This window comes from Macrobrachium nipponense, chromosome 32 (genome assembly GCF_015104395.2).
Source record: "Macrobrachium nipponense isolate FS-2020 chromosome 32, ASM1510439v2, whole genome shotgun sequence".
Lineage (NCBI taxonomy): Eukaryota > Metazoa > Arthropoda > Malacostraca > Decapoda > Palaemonidae > Macrobrachium > Macrobrachium nipponense.
Window position 1 is genome coordinate 68,566,992 of NC_061094.1, and position 26,514 is coordinate 68,593,505.

The following is a 26,514-nucleotide window of genomic DNA, read 5'->3' on the forward strand; positions in this document are numbered from 1 at the left end:
AGAGAGAGAGAGAGAGAGAGAGAGAGAGAGAGAGAGAGAGAGAGAGAGAGAGAGGGCTTTTGCCAGTGATCGCTTTGAGAAAGAGAGAGAGAGAGGTTGAGAGAGAGAGAGAGAGAGGGAGAGAGAGAGAGAGAAGAGACTGAGGGTTACCAGTTCGCCTAACACTATGGCTAAAACGCATACCAAATATTAAAGCTAGTGGGGGGGTGGGGGGCGACGCCCTTCGCTGGTAATATATATATATATATATATATATATATATATATATATATATATATATATATATATATATATATACATACTAAGTAGGAAACTCTTCCTGAAACTAAAGACAGAAAGATGAAAGAAGCTGGGGACTTGGTACAAATACTTTCGCAGTCTATTCAATTGTACATTTTCAATTTCACACATAAACTACGAAAGTACTCGTTCTAAGTCACCAATTTCACTCACCTTTTTGCCTTGGAGTTAAGGAAGAGTTCTTATGTATAAATAATCTAGAAACACCATAGATACACAATCTTTGAAACATACATACACTCACATCCAGTAAATAGTAATAGAAAACATTATGAAAATCATGAGGATACAATGGATTTAACGATAGGCTTAAGCACGTGTTCCTTCGTGTTACATTGGGTAGAAACTCTTTATCTTTAAAAAAAATAATACTAATTTTGTTTTTTAAAGTTGAGATACTGGGCTCTCAGAGGGGGGTATTTGCTCACGACCAGGTTACTTATCTAGGCCTTTTGTTGTTTGTTTGTGGCTTCAGGGTTCAATTCTCTCTCTCAGTACTAACCTGCTGCCTAATGCGCAGGTAGAGAGTGGTTAATTTAGGCTAGGCCTAAGGGTCGCTTGAACTCTATACCTTCGCTGAGTAGAATCACCTCTTGGAAGTAAAGGTGAGCTGAATCTGGGAAGACCTTCCACCTCCTAGATATTTCATGGCGTTCAAAATAAAATCTCAAAAAGAGAGAGAAAGAGAGAGAGAAATTTTTCGTCCATATTATTTTTAAAACTTTCTTCTGCACTCTAGTAACCGTAAAAAGTTGAAGAAGAGTGCATCCAAACTTTCTTTTGCACTATTGTAACTGTAAAAAGGTGAAGAGGAGAGGTTCAAGCATTCTTTTGCACTCTAGTAACCGTAAGCAGTTGAAGAGGAGAGGATTCGAGCTTTCTTTTGCACTCTACTAACTGTAAACAGTTGAAGAGAGGTTCAAGCTTTCTTTTGCACTCTACTAACTGTAAACAGTTGAAGAGAGGTTCAAGCTTTCTTTTGCACTCTAGTAACCAAAAAGTTGAAGAGGAGAACATTTAAACTTTCTTTTGCACTCTAGTAACCGTAAAAATTTGAAGAGGAGAACATCCAAGCTTCCTTTTGCACTCTCGTAACTGGACAAAGTAAAACACACAGAGCTTTTACAGTCATTCAAAAATGAGTAAGGAAAAGGAAAGAAGCCAAAGGGAAAGAAAAGGCTGCCGGGAGATATGGTAAAACTGCCGAGTGCTTCGTTTCCCTCACTTGCAGAAGAATGGGCGCGTTTTTTAGCGTCAAGCTTTTAACGTAGGAAGGAGAGACGATTTTGCTTGAAACATGAAGAGTAAACGACGGAAATGGGTTCAAGGGGAAGAAGATAAAATGTGAATATATGCGCAGTTCGTACGAGTATATTTGTGTACATAAATAATATTTGTAATTCGTATACTTGCTTTATACGTGAACACTCTTTTATCTTTTTTGCCTGTGTATCCTCTCCAAAACGTATACGTCTGAGTGTATGTGAATTCGTTATGCTGTTCATAATTTTTAGTGCACTCCTGCATGTAAATTTCTGTGTTTATATCCACACCCACACATATATACGAGTGTATATATATATTATATATATATATATATATATATATATATATATATATATATATATATGTACACACACTCGTATATATGGGTGTGTGTATATAAAGACAGCAATTTTACATATGTGTGTGTATGTATGTATGTATGTATGGTGTTTACAAAAAAAATTAAGAACAGAACTAATAAATCATATATTTAAACAGATACCATACATGCATATATATCTATATATATATATATATATATATATATATATACATATATATATCTATATAGATATATATATATATATATATATATATATATATATATATATATATATATATATATATATATATATATATATATATATATATATACACACACATACTATATATATATATTATATATATATATATATATATATATATATATATATATATATATATATATATATATATATATATATATATACATATATATATATATATATATATATATATATATATATATATGTATATATATATATTATATATATATATATATATATATATATATATATATATATATATATATATATATATGCTGTGGCTGCTTTCGCCAACGTTTTCTGTCATTATATATATATACTATATATATATATATATAGATATATATATATATATATATATATATATATGTATATATATATATATATATATATATATATATATATACTATATATATATATATGTGTGTGTGTGTGTGTGTGTGTGTGTGTATATATATATTATATATATATATATATATATATATATATATATATATATATAATTACTCAATAAAATGGCAGAGATGGAAATATGTATTGCAGTAAAACGATTTGCTACTATATAATAATTAAAGAAATTATACAAATAAACTAAGGCTAGATGCTTCGCGTAAATAAGAACCTTAAAAAGAAAACACCTATCTGAGAGAGAAAAACAAACAAACTAACAAACTTTGAAATCCCTGTCAGAAACTGGAATATTACCGCTCGGGAATCGAACACCGCCCATCTCAGGGAGGAATTTATTCATTGGAGACGACCTTTATGGCGCGCCATTCTCTTCCAAGCAACAACAACCCCCCCAACCCCCAGTCCGCGAACAACATCGGCGACAATGAAAGCGCTCGATGACAGAAATACGGAAGGATGCCGCGGAAATAAAAGGCTTCGCGAATTCTCTCTCTCTCTCTCTCTCTCTCTCTCTCTCTCGGAAGCTGCCGGGACCGGTTCAGGGGACATTTTTATAACTCTCTTTGTATTCTCCTGTGACGATTCGGGTTTTGAAGGAAGTAATCACCTGTTCTTTTATAGTCCCTTTCCTCCCTTCCTCCTCCCTCATCCCTCTGGTCTCTCTCCCATCCTGGCCTCCTTCCCATCCTTTCAATCCCCCCTCTCCCCATCTCCATATTTTTACCTCTGGCGATCCTCTTATTCGCTTTATTTTCCATCCTCGTCATAATTACGCTTTTATTTCTCCCTGAAATTTTTTCGCGAGATTTTCGCACTGGGAAAACGTAGGTAGGTTTTCCCTGAATCCCTGGATAAATTTCTCCCCCAAAAATAGTCTTCAACGGTGGATTCTTGCTTGCGCATGCGCTGAAAAAAGAAAAAAAATTGTAAACGCTTTCTTGACTAAAGAATATATCTTTTTTTTCACGCCGTTCATCAGGCATGGACCTGGAAGTCGTATCACGATAATAATATAATAATAATAATAATAATAATAATAATAATAATAAATAATAATAATTCGTATTGCACTTCCTACATATGGGAGAGATGTTATTTCCGTCTATCGTTCTTTGAACATATCTGGTTCATAGGGCCTGATCTTGTGCCGCTGTTATCATTCCTTCAGTTACCCTTCTTTAGCTCTCCCCTCTGTACCCATTGCCATGTGTCATCACTGGCTAGTTCTTTAGTCTGTCTCATGTATTGTCCGCTGCATTGTTTGTTGTGTCAGTCCTCTGTTCTGTTTGTCATTCTCCTGTCTGTATATTTCTGGGTCTTCGTCTACTTTTATTGGTCCTTCTTCCCATGCACTCTTTAGCCACTCTCTTCACTGGTTTTCAGATATTGCCCAGTGCTCTGTTCTCGATGTTGACTCAGTCCTCTATACCTAGTAGTCCTCTCCCTCCTTCCTTTCGTGTTATATATAGTCTGTCCGTATTTGCTCTTGGGTATTGGTCATGTGTTTTTCCTGGTTTTCTGATCTATGCTGCGAAGTTCTGCCTTCGTCCATTCCACTGTTCCTGCGCTGTATCTAATTACTGTCACTGCCCATGTGTTTCTGGCTTTTATCATATTTTGACTTGAGTATCGCCTTGAGTATCTGCATATATTCTTTCCTGATCTTGTCCTTCATCTCTTGGTGTTTTATATCCCCTCCTTCCATTATTCCCAGGTATTTGTATCCTGTCTCATCTATGTGTTTGATGTTGCTCCCATCTGGTAGCTTTATCCCTTCAATTCTCGTTACTTGCCTTTTTGTATGTTGACTAAGGCACATTTTTTCTATTCCAAACTCATCCTGATGTCCCCAGATACAATCCTTCAGTCTGGATTAGGGTATATATTTCCTTGATGCTCTTACCATACAGCTTGATGTCGTCCATGAACATCAGATGGTTGATTCTGTTGCCTCTTTTCTTGAGTTGGTACCCGACATCCATCTTCTGTAGTACTTTTGTCATGGGAATCATGGCTACTACGAAGTGTAGTGGGGACAGTGAATCACCCTGAAGATCCCTCTCCTGATATTAACCTCTGTAGTCTTATTCCAGAGCTTGTAAGTATTGTATTTTTGAGGAAGTTGATGGTGTTTTCCTGTGCTCCATATATTTTCAGGCATTCTGTTAGCCAAGTGTGTGGTATTATGTCGAAGGCTTTCTTCTAGTCTATCCATGCCATGCTTAGGTTGGTTTTCCTTCTCCTACTGTTCTTCATTACCATTTTGTCTATCAGGAGCTGGTCTTTTGTGCTCCTACACTTCCTTCTGCAGCCTTTCTGTTGGTGGGGGATGTGTTTGTCTCCTCTAGGTAATTGTATAGCCTTTCACTGATGATACCTGTTTAGTAACTTCCCACATTATTGGTTAGGCAGGTAATAGGCCTGTAGTTACTGGCTATATTTCCCTTACTCTTGTATTTCTGACTAAGGATGTTCTTCCTGTGGTCATCCATTTACGTGCATGGTGATTTGAGATACGATGCTGGAGTTGTTCTGCTATTCGTGGGTGTAGGGCCTTGAAGTTTTTGAGTCAGTATCCATGGACTTCATCGGGACCTGGGGCTTTCCAGTTTGACATTTTCTTTAGTTGGTGTCTATAACTGTGTCTGTCGTGTCTCTGTGAATCTTTGTTTGATTCTCCCTGTTTCTTCTTCCTTAACTTCCTGGAGCCATGTTGCATGTTTGTTGTGTGATACCGGATTGCTCATATGTTTTCCCCCAGTCTCTTACTTGGTTCGGCTTCAGGAATTTCTTGGTGGTTGTCTTCCCTCTTATTTGGCTGTATAGTCTTTTCTGGTTGGTTCCGAATAGTTTGTTCTGTTGGTATCCCTGATTCCAGTCCATCTACCGTTGGATCTTATGTGCTTTGGCCCTTAAAGCCTCTGTTTTTACATCTGCTATTGTGTTGTTTAGTCCCCCTCTCTGTACTTGCATTTCTCGTTCAGTTTCCTCCCTTGTTTTCTTGCTTCTTAGCCTTTTTTTCTGCCATCTCTTTCAATTTACTCAAGTCAGATCTCATCACCATGATTTGCTTTTCCAGGCGCCTTTTCCAAGGAGGTTGCTGTTTTTGGTTTCGGTTGGGTTGTTGTGGTTGTGCTGTGTGTTCGAATCCCCATCAGTTCTGCTACTAATCTTGCTCCTGCATATGCAAAGTGATTTGTTTATGTGATACTGGTGGTGTGTATTATGCCCATTGACCTCACTTGTTTTCTCCCTTAATTTCCACACACATAAATAATAATAATAATAATAATAATAATAACAATATTATTATTATTATTATTATTATTATTATTATTATTATTATTATTATTATTATTATTATTATTATTATTTTACTACTATCTCACCCTATGAACAATTGTTCTCGCTTTCCATGATGAAATATCGAGTCTTATAGATATATTAGACTCCATGGAAATGCTAGCTTTTTTTTTTTTTTTTTTTTTTTCGAGGAATGTAACAGTGGCCCAATTCTCGCCAACGAAAAGGCTCGCGAAGGCAATACTCATTATGAGCAGGTCGTAAATTCTCGCCGAAACAACTGTGTTCATTAAAGCCTTTGCCACCCGAATCCCCGCCCTTCACCCCCACCCACCCCCCCAACCCGGCTCTAATATCCAAACCCTGATCTCTTCCCTGATCCTTTCCTGATCCAGGAGGGTTGTAAAATCAACCTCGACGCTTCTTTCTCCCTCAACCAGCTCCGATAACATTTTTTGTTTTGTGTCATAATTCAGCTTTCCATGCCGAATCTAGTGTTTTTTTTAATGTTTTCTTTTTTTTCATTTTTCTGTTTTCTCTACGTTTATGTTTTTTTTTTTTTTTTTGTTTTTGCTCGATCCAATCACTTGCTTTGCACGAGCTTCAACGCTTTCTGTTTGTAAGTCGGAATGGGAATGGGAATTGGAAGGGAAGGCGACGTTGAGTCCAAAGGAATAATGGTTGCGTTTTTATCTTGAGAAATCATCATTAGTCTGGGATTCAGGATGACGGGAGAGGATCTTTTATGTTTTGCCTTGAATTTCCCTTTACTGTTTTCGGTAAATTTTAAGTTATAAATTCGTTCATTAATTTAATGTTATTTCCACAAACGATACAAAGATTCCGTATTGGAATCCTTAAGAGTAAGGCAAGTCGCTTTTAATGACTTTGTATCATATTCCATGTTTCTTATATATATTTTTCCCGTCAGTGATATTTTTTTTTCATTACTAAAGTCTTTCACTACGAAAATAACTCTTTTGCATGTTCATACGATGCGGTAGAACCTTTTCTTATACTTTTTGTTATTGTGTGATTTTCACGAACACACGCGCGCACAAACAAACAAACACAAGCACAGATATGCAGCTTTTGATTCTATCTTGACCTTAGTTAATGCTAGGTATTAAGCAGTTACTTATGGAGTCATTGTCTTGTCATTGTGAGAGTACAAGACCCAAGATCACTGGTTTAGTATTTAAGCAGATGAAATAATTAACATTAGTAGCTTTACTTTTGTTTATTCCACTTTTTTGGATATTTTACAATACAAAACGTAAAGCACACTTGTTTATCTAAGTATTTCAGCCCCCTTTCATTTGATAAACATTTCCCAAGTGTCAGAGAGAAACGTGAAAGAGTTTAATTTATGCGCGTCATTGTCAGTCAACATCACGAACTGCTTTGGCAGAGTTGCTACGCAGAGCGTGTTGACATTCGCCCGTGTACTGATGTAATTGCACATCCGTGTCTGTCTTTTCGTGGGGTTTAGCACGAAATATACGACAGCTGCTGCTGAGACATTCGTGTTGCAATCCGTTGCTTCTCCGTGTTTCTGTTTACCTCCTGCATTATTACTACAAGGATATTTACAAAGATATTTTTGCTTCTTTTGATCAAGAGATTTTTTTTTTATTGCGTCAGTTCATGTAGATTAAAAAAAAAAGCTGGTAAAAACACGAAATTTACAGACATGAAAAGGTTCTGAAGGATGTATGTACCGAGGCTCTAAAGACTTAGTACAAAGGTACAAATGCTTGACGTTTGTTTATTAAAAAGATTTGTCGAGAAATATATCCCGCTCGGTTTCCAAGAAACGCGTATAAACTAAATTTTTCATACTCGTGAATTTTATCGAACCAATGGAAAGAAATTGAATGTTGACGTATCGAAGTGTAGTTTTTAATAATATTTATACGAATAACAAATGTTTCGGTAATTTATAAAAATAATTTTGATAATTTAACAAAATATTGGACATAATTAACATTTTATATATTTCTGCCTTTTTTCAATATATCGATCCAGTGGAAAGAAATTGAATATTAACGTATTGAAGTGTATATTTTTAATAATATTTATACGAATAACAAAGGCTTCGGTGATTTATAAAGATAATTTTGATAATTTAACAAAATATTGGACCTGATTAACATTATTTATATAGAATTTCTGCCTTTTTTCAATTTATCGAACCAGTGGAAAGAAAATGAATATTAAGGTATTGAAGTGTAGTTTTTAATAATATTTATACGAATAACAAAGGTCTCGGCTGTTTATAAAAATAATTTTGATAATTTAACAAAATATTGGACTGATTAACATTATTTATATATAATTTCTGCCTTTTTTCAAATCGCTGTTCCGCAAACCTCCTTAATTCACTTAAATGTTAATATGCAAATCGCGTGATCAGAATACATATCAATGACTATTTTATTTTAGACAGAATCATATAACCCTTTAAACTTGCACTGAATGTGCAATCGCTTATTTGTGAAATATTTCGAAAACAATGACATCCTTAACAAATTATATACCTTTTAAACATGCACTGTATCTGAAATATTTTATTTTATAGAAATACTGAAGTTAGATAAGTTTGGCTTAAAATTTAGTGTAATATTTGCTACAAACCTCTCTCTCTCTCTCTCTCTCTCTCTCTCTCTCTCTCTCTCTCTTAATAAGGCTCTTTGCTTGTCCGGGAGAAGCGAGAGAGATTACTCAAACGAGACACTTTTTAAACATTAATTATAACTTTTAAAATTAATGCACTTATTTAGGAATAGACTTTATCAGGACATTTTTAATTATAAAAGAACAAGTTTACATGAAAACAGGTTTTCAAAACGCCATAAATAACCCTAAAAGGTCTTTCTTCCTACATATGCAATCGGCTTGTCTCCACTTGTAGCTAAAATGCAACATTCGTAGACCAGACTAGGTACACATTATTCAAGAGAGAGAGAGAGAGAGAGAGAGAGAGAGAGAGAGAGAGAGAGAGAGAGAGAGAGAATTTAGACGTGTCGTCAGCCATGTATCCACCTTGTATGGTGAAGGGAATGGAAGATAATAATGTCAGTAATGGTTTGTCATGCGCGAATGTATTAATATTTGCCAGGAATGATTTATTCACCATATTACCATAAAGATAGATAGAGCCCTTTTTTTTTTATTGGATGTCAGCCGTGCCAATTATAATTACCGGATTACCCTCCACGCAGCACAGACAACATCTGCCGTTTCTACCCCCCACAAAAAGTATAATATTACGTGTCTATGACAATCTCGTCGGTGGCTTTCTTTATTTGCAACCTGCAATTTATTTCCGCGAGGACCCCCAATTTAGCAAATCCTTTCCTGTAGTTAGCAGATTTCTAGAAACTGCCGAGGAACCAACTAAAAGTAGAGAAATCTCCTTGGCTTTATTTAGCCTTTCTCTCGTCGGATCAATATACGAGGAGAAAGTCGTGTTTCTCCCGACATTTTCTCCGCTAATTTTTGTGGGCCGTTGCACGCACGGGGTTGGGCAATTTATGCCTTCGTGCCACGAGAGGTTTGACAGGGAATTTCTTTAAACATGGCCATCGGAATGCACGCATCTTATTCTTGCTTGCCGTCGCCATAGTAACTTGATTTTTTTTTCTTTTTTGCATAGCTGTGCATGAGACGTGTATACCTTCTTCATGGTCCCAAAGGTACCATTGTGTTTTAAAGTATTTTCTTTTCGGTTTGTTTACCAAAGACAATTTTTTTTTTCTAGTTTTCCTTGTTATCTTTTATATTCGTTTTTTTTCTGTTAACCGTTTCTTTTTTTTTTTTTTGTTTGTTTTGTTTTTTTATGCTGACCTCCTCTGTTCGATGCTTCATTTCACGAGGATTTTCTTTTATCCCCCTTTTTTGTTTATTTAACCCGGGGAGCATTTTTTCGTCCCAGAATTTTCATCGTGCGGTTATTTTTTTTTCCTCTCGGTTTTTGCAGCACAGAACGAAAGAGAGAGAGAGAGAGAGGATTAACGTTGGTCGTTAATTATTTGCGTAGAAAAAAAAAACCTGTGCCCTAGTGCCAGTTGTTCTTGGCACTATTTCCAATGGAGAGAATAACACTTGAATTTGAAAATTAAATATAGATATTTTTTTTAATCGCATTTCTATTCTGGCTAATACAGTATTTGTTTGGTTTGTTAATTCATTCTATCCCCTTAAGAATGGGTGGGTGGGGATGGTGGGGAAGGAGCGGGGGGGGGGGGGGGGGGGGGGGGGGGGGGGGGGGGGGGGTGTGGAGTGGAGGGGGGGTGATGAAGCTTGGCTTGGTCTTATCGCCCTTAGAAAAACCACCCTCTCACTCAGTGATCACTTGATTTTGTAAGTGAAAATAGTTAGGGAAAAATAAAAAGATTGTTTAACTCGGTTCAGACAGGTTGCACGACATTCAGTTGGTCATTTGCGCATTTAGAATAAATTATATGATTCCTTTAATTATTTAAATGCATATGACTTTATTTTGAACATCTACTCGTAAACGCATGTTTTACGACGTGTTACCACGACGGTACGCAAAGGTTTTTATGTGTTTCTGTGAATGGCTGGTTATTTAGTTAATGTTTTTTGCGAGAATCTTAAGCCTTAATAGCTGAAGAAACGTGTAATTCCCGTGAAATAAGATTTTTAATGCCATCACTTGAAGTTATGCGCTCTGTATCGATCTGCAGAGCAACGCTTTAAACATTACTGACACTCAGCTTTGCACAAAGACAATGCTCTGTATCAGAGATTAGCTACTCAGTGTTTGTTTTGATTCTGACAACTTTTTTGTCACCATCGCAACGAATCGGTTGCGTGATGCCTATAGTGGGTAATGAGACCATTTTGGAAAGGTTTCCTGACTCCTAGTAAAGTCAGGATCCTAGTAAAGTCAAAGGTCGTGCTATATCTTAATACAGGTGAAAATGTTTTGCTTTATAACTTTAACGTTCCATGACAAAATGGGTACAATGACTGAGTTCCCCACTCTGTTAATAAAAGTTGTTGCATCAGCAGTAGGGGAATAGGCGTATCTTTGGTATTATGTATCAACAAGCATTTATCATCCCTATATATGAGTTATGATTGTTTGCTTAAATAATTTTTATAAAAAAAAGAATAAAGAAAAAGTTCTATTGGGAGTAATTTGCTCACCAGTAGGGACATTGCGTGAGATATACTAGTAGTAACTTTACAACGACATTCCAGTCTCTCTCTCTCTCTCTCTCTCTCTCTCTCTCTCTCTCTGGCTACTAATATCATAGTCAAGTTTCTTTCGCTAGAGCTATATATAATTTTTCTTTATAATTTATTTTAGCCGCAGTGCGAAATTTCTGGTAGGTGAATTGAGATGATGCTTTTCCTGAAACTCAGGGAGAAATTAAGCTAAAGGAAGTGGATTTTGAGTCTGGTTCATCAGTTAATGGAAACTGGAATCCAGGGCTCACCTGCTGGAGTCATGTTTCGCATTAAGGAAGCAGGTTGACGCTTCTCCGGGTTCGTCGAGTTCATTTGTTCCAGAGAAATCTTTATTAGTTCATTTTGTTGATTAAATTTTCCTCGAGGTTATCTGTTCATAACGTTTTTTACCTTCGTATTTCAATAAACTTAGAAATGTTCGTCAATGAAGAGTTTTACAAATTATATTATAATCGAGAGCTGTATCTAGGTGGTTGCCAGTCTATTAATAAAGTGTATTGATAACTGCGAGGAAGTGATCGTTTAGTTAAAATTTCAATCATTTATGGTATTTTTTTTTCAGTCTTTTCCACTCATTTAGAATGGGAGCTTTTTAAAATGGAGGTCTCGTGCACGCGTGAACCTTTGCAACGTATATGCGTTTCGAAATGGGCCGCAGATTTTTATCAACATTATTTAAAAAAAAGGTTCATAATTTTTTTTTTACCAGGATCTTCACACGTGTAGATAATATAACAGTATATTCAGACTTTCGAAATTCCTACAACAATAATACACTTCGATCCTTTTTTTTTCAGTGGATGTCATTTCCTTCGTGTGAACCGAATTTCGTTTTTATTCCTCTTTTTATTAATGCTTTAAATAATTGTAACGTTTAGTGATGAAGGTAGGGGACGAGACTTAGAGTGCCTATGGAAGTAAAAAAAGTAGGAGTGTATGGAAGGACTGTTGAGCCAATTTCCCTTTATGAAGTGATGTGTCTGTTGAATGTGAATGAAGAGAAAAGTGTATGGCACAGACGAGGTGATTATCTTGAGCAGTGTGTCTGGTATCCCGTGCAGAGAGACGTAAAAGAAACTTCGAAAAGCGTACTGTAGGTGAAAACATAATTCAGAATGTTTTTAAGATGGTTCGGTCAAGCGCAAAGAATGGTGGACAGAATCTATGATTCGGAAGTGGTGGAGAGAGAGAGAGAGAGAGAGAGAGAGAGAGAGAGAGAGAGAGCTGTGGATAAATGAAGTGGAAGAACTCATAAATTCCTTCCTTATTGCGTCTACTTTTTATCCTGTCTCTTTAACGACCCCTTCTGCCTCATTCTACAAAGACGAATAGATATTTGTATTTTCCCTTTTTTTTTCTTCTTACGTTTCCTTCATTATTTTCAAATTTCCTCGTCTTCATAACCTACAAAAGTATGAATCGTTCCTAATCATAAATGACTACCAATGGATTCATTCTAACTTTTTGAAACTGCACTTTATTTAAAAGAAACATGTTTCGTGCTTGTTTACTCAGTGTTTTTTTTTTTTTTTTTGGCGTGGTTTGGGGGGGGAGGCGATCTGCGCCCTTTAAGTAAATCATGGACGACCTTTACGTGTTGGAGAATTAAAATTCGCTGGAATTCCTTGGGCATACAGCCAGACGATTAATTTTTTTTAGATCAGTTGTGGTCTAGTATACGTATTTATTTTATTTATGTATTTACATACATTAGTTACCTCTCCAAAAAAATATTATAAGTTGTTTAAAAATATATCTTATCATTAAAAACACCATAAGTTTCCCTTTTTTTTATAGTGATCTGTTTCTTATTGTTTTTTCTGTCAGAATTTTATTTTTTACAAATTTTAGAAGTTTTTTCCCATGAAAAATGTATTTTGTTTAGAGATTAGCAATATTAATTTGCGTAATACCTTAAGCTTCCTCTAAACCTTAAAGTTCCTCTAAAGTCATATATCTCACTACCTGCAAGAATATACAAATCTGAATCAAGATATGACAGGAGCTATACAACCTGTCAGGTAATAAGAGAGTCCCTCAGTGGCGTGGTCGGTTTGCTCTTGGCCTGCCACCTCGGTGGCCGCGAGTTCGATTCTCGGGCATTCCATTGAGGTGTGAGAGATGTGTATTTCTGGTGATAGAAGTTCACTCTCGACGTGGTTCGGAAGTCACGTATAAAGCCGTTGGTCCCGTTGCTGAATAACCACTGGTTCCATGCAACGTAAAAACATCATACTAACAAACAAACAAACAATCAGATAATAATAAAAATCAAAAATTAAATTGTTTCCCAGAAGAAAACGAAAGAAAGAAAATGTTCAACTGTGCCTTAACTCACGAAGTGGATTAGGAAAATGGTTCGTAACGAAACGAACCAATAGGTTCGTAATCCCGAGAAGTTTCGATAAGAGAGAACGATTTTTTATTGCGACGGGAACTGAATCAGACCGGTAATAAGAGGAATGGTCCTAGAGCAGGCAAGGCTGAGGAACGGCCATTGTGGGACCCATTGGAAGGCCTGGCAGGAAAACCATTAGACCCAAATAACGAAAAAGAGAGAGATTTAGAGGAGAGAGAAGACGAGAGAGAGAGAGAGAGAGAGAGAGAGAGAGAGGTTATTCCTCCATTTAGCCTGCCTTGTCATCTCTTTTAACCGAGAGAGATAGTTTCCATTTAAAGCATAGCTTGTTAAATCTTTTAACGCCAGAGAGAGATAGAGACCTTACCTTACTTACAGGCCTTACCTGACAATCTTGTTCGGGTTGCCCCAGGTCCCTCAGTGTGAGGCACCTCTAATGTCTACCAAGAGAGTTGCTAGTACATCTTCCCGGGATATTTTGCATCTTCCAATCTTGGATGTCTGGGATGCAGTTTAGATTATTTGTCGAGCTTATTCTTAAAACACATCTACGCTCACTCCTGATATATTCCTCAGATGACTGGCAACGCATTGAATAGACGCTGCATTATCGATGCTGGTGCGTAGTGGATTAATGTCCTGTGCTTTCCTTATTTTTCCTGGTATAGTTTTGGGCACTATTAATCTACCTCTGCTTGCTCTTTTCTGATATTTTTAGTTCCATGATATTTTCTGCTATTCCTTCTATCTGTTTCCATGCCTGAATTATCATGTAGCGTTTTCTCTTCTCTTTCAGACTATATAATTTTAAGAATTGTAGTCTTTCCAGTAGTCTAGGTCCTTAACTTCTTCTATTCTAGCTGTAAAGGACCTTTGTACACTCTCTATTTGTGCAATATCCCTTTGATAGTGTGGGTACCATATCATATTGCAATATTCAAGTGGACTACGAACATATGTTTATAAAGCATAACATGTGGTTCAGCTTTTCTTGTTTTGAAGTGCCGTAACAACATTCCCATTTTTGCTTTACATTTTGCCAACAGAGTTGCTATTTGATCATGCATAACATGTTCCTATTCATCATCACACCAAGGTCTTTAACTGCTTCCTTATTTGTGATGGTCTCATTATTAGGTCCCTAAATTATGTCATATAGCTTTCTTTCTCTGTCTCCATAATTTATTGATTCAAATTTATCAGAGTTAAATACCATCCTATTTACCTCGCCCAATCATATACTTTGTTAAGGTCGGTCTCTTTGTAGAGCGTTCCTATCTTCATCACAAGTAATTTCTCTACTTATTCTTCTTGTGTCATCTGCGAAACTACTCACTACCGAATCCTTAACATTATTGTCTATGTCTTCAATCATAATAACAAACAGTATTGCAGCTAACACCGTACCTTGCGGACACGCCGGATATTACCTGGCTTTCTTCATCCGATTCCCTCGTCGTTTGCAATAACTATCTGTTTTTCTGTTGTGTAAAAATTCTTTTAACCATCTTCCTACTTTATCCACGATATTGTGTTTTCTAATTTTCTTCGCTAATATTATTATGGTCTACTTTATCAAAAGCTTTTGCAAAGTCTAAATAAACCACATCTGTTTCTTTTTCCGCTTTCATATTTTTGAATAGTTTTCACGGTGGACTAACAGTTGGGTTTGTGTGGGTACTTTTTCCGTTACGAAACCATGTTGTCCTTTGTTAAACAAATTATTTTTTATTAAATGTTTCATAATATTTTTCTTCATTACCCTTTCATACACTTTCATAATATGTGATGTTAGACTCACAGGCCTCTAATTACTTGCCTCTAGTCTTGATCCACTTTTGAAAGTAGGGGTAATATATGCTAATTTGTGCTCAATCATATATCTTGCCTGTATCTACACTTTTTTCTTAATAATATTGCAAGTGGCTTTGCGATAGAATGAACTACTTTCTTTAACAAAATAGCAGGAATTCCATCAGGCCCTGCAGCAGCTCCATTTTTAATTTCATTAATAGCCTGCACAATATCAGCTTCATTAATATCTATGTCAGCTAAAATATTCACTATTTTCATCCCTACTTCTATATCATTATCTTCATTATCTATTCTAGGGGTGAATTCTCTCTTATATCGTTCTGCCAGTATGTTGCAAATTTCCTTTTTTCATTCGTTAATCTCCCTTCAATTCTCAAGAGGGCCTATTTCTATTCTTCTTTTATTCATCTTCTTGCATATGAGTATAATAGTTTGGGGTTTTGCTTGATATTTAATAGGGTTTTTTCTTCCAAGTCCCGTTTTTCATTTTCTTTTGATTGTATAATCTTTTGTTCTGCATTTTCTATCTTACTTTTTAGTTCTATAACTTTCCATGCATTTTTTTCTTTTACAAGACCTTTTTTCCACTTTCTGATTTTCTGGAACAAGATCCTTCTGTCTCTTGGTATGCATGAATGATGTTTACTTTTCTTCTTCGGTATATATTTTTCCACTATTATCTCCAATATTTTATATAATATCTCCGTATTTACCCTTATGTCATCACTTACGAAAATGTTATCCCAATCTTTGTTTAATTCTTCATTAATTTCTGACCATTTTATATTTTACTGTAGAAGTTGTATTTTCCATATCCTTCCCACTTTTTCATTTCTTGCTTATCTCTATTTTGTTTTCACTTGCTTTGGAATGAACTATTTATCTTACCTTGTTTTATCTTTTAACAAGGAGGTGGTGGAACATACATCCTGCCTATGTGAGCTCTCTATAAGACTGAGAGTTTCCAGCCCTGTGATTGGCTATCAACAGCCAATCTGGAGCGTCGTAAGGGACTGGTCTAGACATCAAATGCACGGTTTGATGTGAATCTACTATAGTTTTCGAACGGTGGGAAAAATATTATATCCCAGAATGATTTGGGAACTTCCATCCCCCGACATTTAGAATTGACGACGATTCTGGTTGAAATAATCCGAGAGTATAAAAATGATTCTGAAATGGGATGCGAAATAGTACAGTGATGTAAATATTACTAGTTTGAATTTTGAATGGAAAATTAGGACGGTGTGGTAGCAGTTTTGTTAATTTAAAAAACGATGCGAATAAGGCCGATGGAAATCCACACACACACACACATACACACACACACACTTGCTCTTACACGTGTGCCTGCATATGAATAGAGAGACTAGGCAGGGTAGTGTTTTGTGTCAAAATGAACGGGAAAAGGCATTTCTGGTGTTTTAATAGCTGCCATTACTCTTTCCATTTGAAAATCTAGATTAAAATTCCATGAAAACATCGTTGGCTCGTTTCATTTACACATTGCTTCGTACGATTCATTTTAACCAGTCATCTTTTCGTCATCGTGATATGGATGCTGTGAATAGTCAAATACAAAAATATTTTTTCAAAAATGATTCGTTATAAATATGATTAAACGACAGTCGTGTCAATGAGAAAGACAGTAACTAAACAATGAACGGCAGCAGACTAAGCATAAACAAAAGACATACACAATAAAACATAAACATAAAACACAAGACACAAATCTTTTAACAAAAAAACATAAACAAAGAAATAGTCATAAACAAAAAACATAAACAACAGACGTAATCATAAACAAAGGCATAAACAGAAGACATAAGCATAAATGAAAACATAAACAAAAAAACACAAAGCTTAAACAAAATCATAAATAAAATACACAGAACATAAACGAAAACATTAACAAAAGACATAAGCATAAAAAAAGACAAAGGCATAGAAAATATAAAAAAAGACATAAGCATAAACAAAGACAAAAACAAAAAATGTAATCAGCAGCAAAAATATAAACAAGAGGCATAAGCGTAAACAAACCACAAAAGCATATTAAACATACAATGACACAAAGCACAAACAAAAAACATAAACAAAAGACATAAAGCGCAAACAAAAACATAAACAAAAGACATTATCAAAAGCAAAAATATAAACAAAAGGCAGCTAATATTCCTATCGGCGACGGGGAGGAACCAGACCGCGGTAGAAGTCTTCAGTTAAAAAAAAAAAAAAAAAAAAAAAAAAATTACTTGGAAAGTTAGTTATTTTTTTTTTTTTTTTTTTTTTTTTTACAAACGAAGGTTAAAGAAAACCTATAACAGATGCAACATGCCAACGGTTGCCTGACGGTATTTAGGCAAACAAGCGCGGGAATACTCGTAAATATTGACAAATGCTTCCTGGTTATCAAATGTTGTCCTTAAAATTGAGCATTAAATATGTCTAATGGGTTAGGGCGTATGACACGCGGATCCCTCCCTCAGATTTTGGATGTTTTTTGGACCGATTACCCGACCAAACCAAACACTTTATGAAAAGTTACTCCGGGAATTTTAATTGTAAAAAATACGCAACTTCCGTTAAAACCATTGATCAAATCAGGTAATCCGGAGATTAAAACGAAAAGGTTCCAGAATAAAATGTTTGATTTGAGGCTCCAGAGGGATTTTCCAGTTTTCCAGCCGAAGGTATTTACGATGCAATATCCCCAACTAATTTTCACTTAAAAAAAAGGGGATGAAACTGAGACATTTTAATCAGAAACGCTCGGCGTACGCGATAGGGGATGTCAGAATAATCATAATGAAAAAAAATAGACGGTAGCTGAATAAATATATTTTATATTTTTGGAACATCCGTTTTACTTTATACCATTTCAGACGTTTCTTGCAAATTATCGCCATCTTTGTTTTTTCGTGGAGTTTTACGTCTTGATTATTGGAATAATTTTAGCATTATATCCTCATGATTTTCATAATTTTCCTCTATTATTTTTTATTGATGTGAGTTTATTTATATTTAAAAGATTGTGTATGTATGGTGTTTAACGTAGCGTTGTCTTATTAGTATTTCGTTTCTTAGATTATATATCTATATATATATATATATATATATATATATATATATATATATATATATATATATATATATATATATATCTATATATATATAGATATATATATCTATATATATATATATATTATATATATATATATATATATATATATATATATTTATATATCTATATATATATATATATATATATATATATATATATATATATATATATATATATATATATATACATATATTATTATATATTGCTACTTTCAAATGCATGGTTTCCCCTCTTTGAAATGTCTTGTAGATTGTGTAACATTTTTTCAGATTCCTAGATAGCTTAGAAATAGGATGTTTTAAAATGTGTGTTCAGATTTCGCATTAACGTCTTGTAAAAAAATATATGGGCTAACGTAAAGAGAGAGATCCTTGTCTTTTCAAAGCTGCAAATGTTTAACTTTTATGTCAGCACTTTGAAATTAGAGTCTGCGAGATCCGTTTGCGTCCCTGCTCTGTCAGCGCGTTTGATAATGAGCTCGACGTGGTCATCAAAAACATGTCAATCTTAATTATCGTTTACCCTCCGTTTCAATCGAGTACGTATCTGTTGAGCAGTCTTGTCTTGTACGCGTATATCTTTTGTCAAGTCCCACGTGGATGTTGCACATTGTGTGTAAGATTGCATCAGATTTCGAGCTTTCGAGAAGCTTTCGTGCCTAGAACGTTTTGAGACATCTGCTCTGCATTTCCATAAGGGAAGAGATTTTGTCATTCGATCTTAAGACCTCGAGGCAGTTAGATCTCCTCTCTCTCTCTCGCTCTCTCTCTCTCTACTCGACATCGAGATTATTTTAACGTAAACGTAAATTTGGTCACTCATATTGTGAGAATTGTATATTTGATATTTCTTAGAATTTATTTAGTTTATTTAATTTCTTTTGTGGAATCTGAACAAACATTTCGTAACGGCGCCTTGTTTTTTATGAAAGTGTAATTTACAAGAGAAGAAAAGAAGTTGGTATACCAAAAAAAGGTAAAGTGTGTTATATTTTTATTAGTTGGCAACTAATAATTGTTAGGAACAGTGAATACTAATAATGGATAGGGAGTGTGTTTAATTAATAATTGATAGGAACTGTTGTCTGTTACGAAGGTTTGGTAAAAACAAAAAATGTTGGTTAGTATTTTGAATGAAAAAGATTTACACTTTTACACATTGCTGATATTTTTTTGTGTTTGTGTCTGTTTCCATTGTTTGTGCACTTATTCATTTTCTTGAGTGTGTCTTTTTGTTTTATATTTTCATTTGCATTCACAATTTAATTGACTTAGTTATTTTCATTGCTTTATCATTGCACATTTAATTAAATTTAACAAATTTCTGTGAATTGATTTGTTTCATTTACTTAGAATTCTTTTCAAGTTTTATTGTTGTTTAGCATTGTTGTGAATTAATTTCAAATTTCAATTATTGCCTAACACTTTGAAATTTTGATTGAATTAATTTTCTTGAATTTTGTGATAAATTAATTTTGATTTAATTTTACTTAATTTGATTCAAGAATTAATTAAACTTTACTTTGTTTTCAAGTAACAGTAATTTTCCCTGATATTGTGAATTTCACTTATAAATTTTGAATTTAATAATAAATTTTTGTATTTAAAATTTTTATAATGTGTTTTCTTTATCTTACACCAGTATAAATATATATAATTATGATTATATTCATGTTAGGTAGAAACATAGAGTGGTAATTGATTTGCTTTCCTTCAAATTTAATGAAGGACTTAGAACCAGGGAAGGTAAATAGTTAGACTCTGAAATCAGGGAAATACTTAGAGTATTTAAAGTTGTTGATGGATGATGCCTTTGATTAAGCTTAATACTTACAAGATTACTCACACCTGTTTTGATTTGAATTAGTCTGATTTTCTGCTATACTGGTAAGTGTTAAGGATTTTTTTTTTTTCACCGTTGCCTTTAGAGTATTCCTTCGATTTAAATGTGTTATGGAGGGTTCAGGTGTCTGGCTTTTGGTTGAGGTTAATATTTGGATGCATGGTAACCAGATACTGGCACTTCGTAACATTTCCGTTTAATGGGCCAGAGGGGACCCCGGGAAAGCAGATTGCATTACAACTCTAGAATATACGGGTGTGTTAGGAATAATATTTTGTTAGGAGAGTGACCAAATAGTTTTGTTTTGCATTTATCGTATTTGAATTGTAAATTGATAAATTAAGAGGAAAACGGCCCAGTTCAATGTTAAGGAAATTTTTAGCAAGCTCCTTCGTCCAAGTTTTGTCTCTGAAACCACTCTTTTCTAGAGCACAGTGGAGCGCTTTAGCAGAATGGCATGTGGTGGTTATGTGTCTATAGTATGGTAAAGGCAAAATAAGAGTATATTGCTATGGAATCATTGATAAAATCTGTTAGAAGAACTGATGAAGATGAGTTAGCATTGGCTCAAGACGTTGTTGAATGAGCACGTGCTGATCTCATAAATAAGCCAGCAGAAAAGAAAGAGGAAAAGTGATGCAGAGTTAGAGCTTAGACGCATTGAGGCAGAAGGAGAATTTGATTAAGCTAAAATGCTTGCTGGAAAGAGAGAGAATGCAAGCTAGAATCGAAAGAGAAAGAAGCAAGCTGAAAAGAGGAAGAATAGAGAGGGGAAAAAACAAGAAAGAGAGAAAAGAGAAGAAGAAAAAGCAGCAGAAGAGGAAAGAGAAAGAATAAAAGAGGAAGAGAAATCGCAAAAGTACATGAAAGGGAAATGGAATTTAATAAAAAGCTAGATCCACATTACCTGTAAACACCGTCTAACCACTAACCAAGGTATCAAGACCCTGTATTCGATGTTAGTGAGAGTACAGAAGTTAATCCCTAAGTTTACGTGAAGAAGCTCCAGATGGGTAGTTTTTTGATCACTTGAGAAAGTGGCTTCAGGTATGGGATGGCCAGAGGATAACATGGTCAGTTTTGCTACAAAGTGCTTGATTGTAAAGGGAGAAACTTGCCTCTAGCCTTAACAGTGATCCAGTGTTAAAGGACTACAAGGTACTTAACACAGTGTGCTACAAGTTATACCAGATGGACCCCAGAGTACTACAATGAGAGATCAGAAATTAGAAAAAAGATGAAAGGGGAAACCTCTTAGATTATGCTTACAAAGTGAGAAGGTGTTTTAAACGTTGGGTAGAAGCTGCTAAAGTTAAAAACTTTTGATGAGTTAGAAGAGTAACTTGTCTTAAACAGTATCTTAAGTGGAATTCCGAACATATAAAGAGCTTATTTAAGAGATGAGAGAAGTGAAGGAAATTGGCAAGCCGCTTAACTTATGAAGATTACAAATATAATCAGTAGCAAAAGTAATTACAATGTCAAGTACCAGAGTCAACAACGCCAGGTTTTAAGTTTATCCAATAAACAGGAACAAATTTAATGCGGAACTTCAAGTGATACCTACTAAGAGTTCACAAGGAAATACAGCTTCAGCAAATTAATGTGAATCCTCATCAGTTTTCAAGACAGTTACAGAAAAACCTAAGTTGTCTGTTTCAAGTGTGGAAGAGTAGGACACTACAGTAAGAGTGTTACCGGAATCAAACAGCAGGTCGAAAACCAGTTAGTCAAGTTGTGAAACAAACTACGAAGAGCAGTGGTGGGAAAAAAGAATCAGACCCAGAGAAGATGAACAACCAAACAAGCTGAATGTTTAGCAACAGTGGAATATGTTACCTCAAGCAGCGAGGTTAAGCAGCGTGAGGCTTTTAAGCCATAATCTATGAGGGTATTGCTGTCAACTCAAGAAGGAAGTATGCAGGTACCAGTCAAGATATTACGTGTACGGGAGAACCATAGTGTGGTAGTTACGTGGCTCTACCCTCAGTTGGAGAAGAGCTCACAGGAGATTCAGTTATTTGAAGGGATAGGAGGAGAGGGAAGATAATCCTATATGCAGCTTACACCTGTCATGTGAATTGGGTGACAGGGAATGTTGAATTTTGCTTGAAAGGGGACTCACTAGCTGTGGAAGGATACATATTCTGTTGGGGAATGAAGTTGGTGGATGTGCCATTATCTGTCCTGTGGACAGACAAACCATGAGGATAGTCTCCAGAAAGAGTTGGAGGGAAGAATTAAACCCCACCTGTTTCCTAGTTGTGTAAACTACCAGGGAAGTACTGAATGAGGACTACGACTGTTAAGTGAAGAAAATGAGGATTTACACAACCAAGAAGGATCAAGTGAAGGATCTTTGTGCTTAGAAGAATTATTCCAGGGAAGTGAAGTTTCCCATAGCGATGACCAAGAAGAGATTTCCCCAAGAAATGAAGAAGACGACGACGAAGAAGAAGGAACCTGAGTCCGAAGAGACTCCGATAGTCGAAGTGTGCTGAAGACAGTAGTGAAACTACAGTAGCTGAGTTAGCAGATATGAGAATTCAACCCTTGAAAGTGGTCAAGTGGACAAGAGGAAGCTGAACTGACTTGCAGAAAAGAAGATGCATCGGTTAACTGGATTGTTCTTCAGAGTTGTGATCGAGAAGAGATGCAACAAAATCCTACTGTTACTTCTGGAAGGAAGGTTTGCTTGGATGAGGAAGTATAGACCTACAGATATACAGGGAGATGGAATGGGCGAATATCACAAATTTTGATTCCATATCCATTGAGAAAGCACGTGATGCAGTAGCTCATGAGCTGGACATATGGGAAGCAGGAAAGGACTGTGGAGAAGATCATGAAAGATTTTTTTCTGGCCTGGACTTCAAGAGATGTTATCAGGTTCTGTCGTGAGTTGTCATTACCTGCCAGGATAGCTGGAAAAACCGAATGGAAACCATCAAGGGAAAGCCCCCATACAACCTATAAGAAGTTAGAGGAGAACCCTTTAGCAATAGTGATATCGATATGGTTGGACCATTGCCTGTCAAGACAAAGAAAGGAAAATGAGTATTTGTTAACATTAATGTTGTCTGTGACAAGGTACCAGAAGCAATCCCTGTTAGAAACATATCTGCCAAGATAGTTGCTGAAAAAAAAAATTGTGGAGTTTTTCTCAAAGTTGTGGAATACCGAAGAAATTGTACAAAGTGACAGAGGAACAAACTTTACTTCAAAGTTATTCCCAGGATGTGATCGGACAAGTGTTCGGAGTGAAACAAACAGTATCCACTGCCTATCATCCAGAAGAACTCAAGGTGCCTTGGAAAGGTCACCAGACATTGAAAAGTCATGCTGGTACAAAGTATTGTTCTGAGTGCAGGGAAAGAGAATGGGATGTTGGTTTACCAGTAAGTTGTTTGAAGTAGGAGTGCTTACCAAGAAAGTATGGTGATGCACCTAATGATGTGATTTTTGGAAGAGAAGTGAGAGGGACCTTGAAGAATTCTTGCAGAAAAATTTGGAAGAAGTTTTTAATTCTTATACGGAGGATAAGCCAAGCAGAGTATGTGAAGAAACTTAAGGAAAGAGGTGGAAAGAGATTAGAAAATCCTCTTTAGAAAACTGAAAAAAATTAGTCAAGAGAAATGAAAAGGAGATTGATGCTAAGACTACGTAAGAAGTTTTAGTGTTGGTCAACAAGTGTTAGGTTCTTACCTGTCAAGAGATTTCACCTCACTATAAATTTCAAGGTCCTTGACAAAGCTAATTCAGAAGTTAAGTGATAGAACGTATGTGATTGAAACACCAGAAGAAGAAGAAGACAAAGGAAGATACATGTGAAACTCTGAAAACCTTTATTTCTCAGCAAAACTAAAACTGAAACTGTGTCAGTAACCCAGACCACTTTATCTACAGAAGACGATGATGGCCTACGAATGGGAGCTGCAAGCAAGATGAATAATTCTTAAATTTTGGAAACATTGGAGGATAAACTGAAAAATCTGAGTGTGAACAAGGTGAAGACTTAATGACGTAATTAGAGTTTTCCAGAATTTTTTCAGATGTGACTAGACGTACTGATCTGACCAGCATGAAATCAAGATTCAAAGAAGATGAAAACCTTTCAAGCCAAAGAGCCTATCGCTTATCACCGTCATCATCGAGATGTTTCGAAGAAGGAAGTTGAGTATTTGCTGACAACATGGATTAGCAGACCCCAGTTCAAGTCACTTTCAGTTCTCCATGTGTGTTGGTGAAGAAACGAGATGGTTCCTTAGGATGTGTTATGATTATAGAAAGCTGAATTCTATCAGTGTGGCTGATAAATTTACACTTTGCCTCTTATAGATCAGTTACTTGAGAATATTGGGCAAGCCAAGTTTGGTCCAAGATAGGGACTTGTTGGAAAGGATATATCAAATTCCCCTTAGATGAGAATGCGAAGCTGCTGTCAGCTTTTATACTCCTTTTGGAGATAATCACCGTTATACTGTTTTCTGCCGTTTGGTTGATGAAGCACCCGCACATTTCAACGAGTGATGGATCAACTGTTAGGGATTCAATAGAAAGGCGTAGGTGTATTACCGAGATGACATCGTGAATTTTACTATACAACGTGGGAAGCACATCTGAAGATTATGAAGAAAGTTTTCAAGAAACTACAAGAAGCAGGGATATTAACAATCAAATTAGAGAAGAGTGGTTTGGAAATGGCAATGTAGAATCTTGGGTTTGAGTTGGGAAAAAGCCTCTTTCCAGTAAAGGCTAATGTAGAGGTATCCTAAGGCCTACCCCACCTACTACCAGGAAAAACAGCTACCAGAAGAATTTTGGGGAGTGGCTGGTTTCTATCGTCGTTTTTGCCCAATTTCTCAGGCGTAGTAGCTCCCTTGAAAGACTTGACTAGTCCCAAGCTACGTTTTATTTGGACTCCAGAGTGTCAGAATCCTTTGAGAGGTAAAAAGCCATTTTACACTTAAGACCAGTACTTCAAGCTCCAGACTTCGACAAGAAATTTGTGATACAAGTTGATGCGTCAGACCTGTGGTGTTGTGGAGTGTTCTTACTTCAAGAAGATGAAAATAATATTACATCCTGTATGCTTCAGGTCTACAAAATTGAAAAACATAGAAAGTTATTCGCTCAATACGAGAACTGGAAACTCTAGCCTAATCACCGCCATTTGAAAAAATTTGAAAGGTATGTGAATAAATTAGACCTAGGAATGAAGAAATTGTTTAGTGTTTCTGATCACCAATCCATGGCATTTATCAGGAAAATGAAAAATCACAATCAAAGACTGACCAGGTGGGTCTTTGTGCATGCAACCGTAAAACTTAGCGTGCAGCACATTAGTGGCAAAAACAATGTAGTTGCTGATTATTTAATTCGTTGCGAATGTTGGATTCAAACGTGATAAAAAATCTTTGGGGGGAGGTATTTATTGATATGCTACTTTCCAAAATGCATGTTTTCCTCTTGAAATGTCTTGTAGATTGGTAACATTTTCAGATTACCTAGATAGCTTGAGAATAGGATGTTTTAAAATGTGTGTTCAGATTTGCATTAAGTCTTGTAAAAAAAATATATATCAAACGTTTTAAGAGAGAGATCCTGTCTTTTCAAAGGCTGCAAAGGTTTAAATTTTAGTCCAGCACTTTGAAATTAGAGGTCTGCGAGATCCGTTTGCGTTCCCTGTTCTGTCATCGCGTTTGATAATGAGCTCGACTCTTTTTAAGTGGTCTCAAAAAAATGGTGCAATCTTAATTATCGTTTACCTCCGTTTCAATCGAGTACGTATCTGTGAGCAGTTTGTCTTTAGCGTAATCTTTGTCAAGTCCCACGTGGGATGTTGCAAAATTGGTGTTAAGATGCATCAGATTCAGAGCTTTGCGAGAGAAGCTTCGTGCCTAGAACGTTTGAGACAGACATCTGCTCTGTCATTTCATAAGGGAAGAGATTTTCCATTCGATCTTAAGACCCCGAGGCAGTTAGGATTTCCCTCTCTCTTCTCTCGCTCTCTCTCTCTTCTCTCAACGCGACATCGAGATGATTTTAAAGTAACGTCAAATTTGGTCACTTATATTGTGAGAATTGGGTTATTTGCTATTTCTTTAGAATTTATTTAGTTTATTTAATTTCTTTTGTGGAATCTGAACAAAAAACATGCGTAACGGCGCCTTGTTTTTATGAAAGTTAATTTACAAGAGAAGAAAAAAGAAAGTGGGTTATACCAAAAAAGGTAAAGTGGTGTTATATTTTTATTTAGTTGCACTAAAATTGTTAGGAACAGTGGA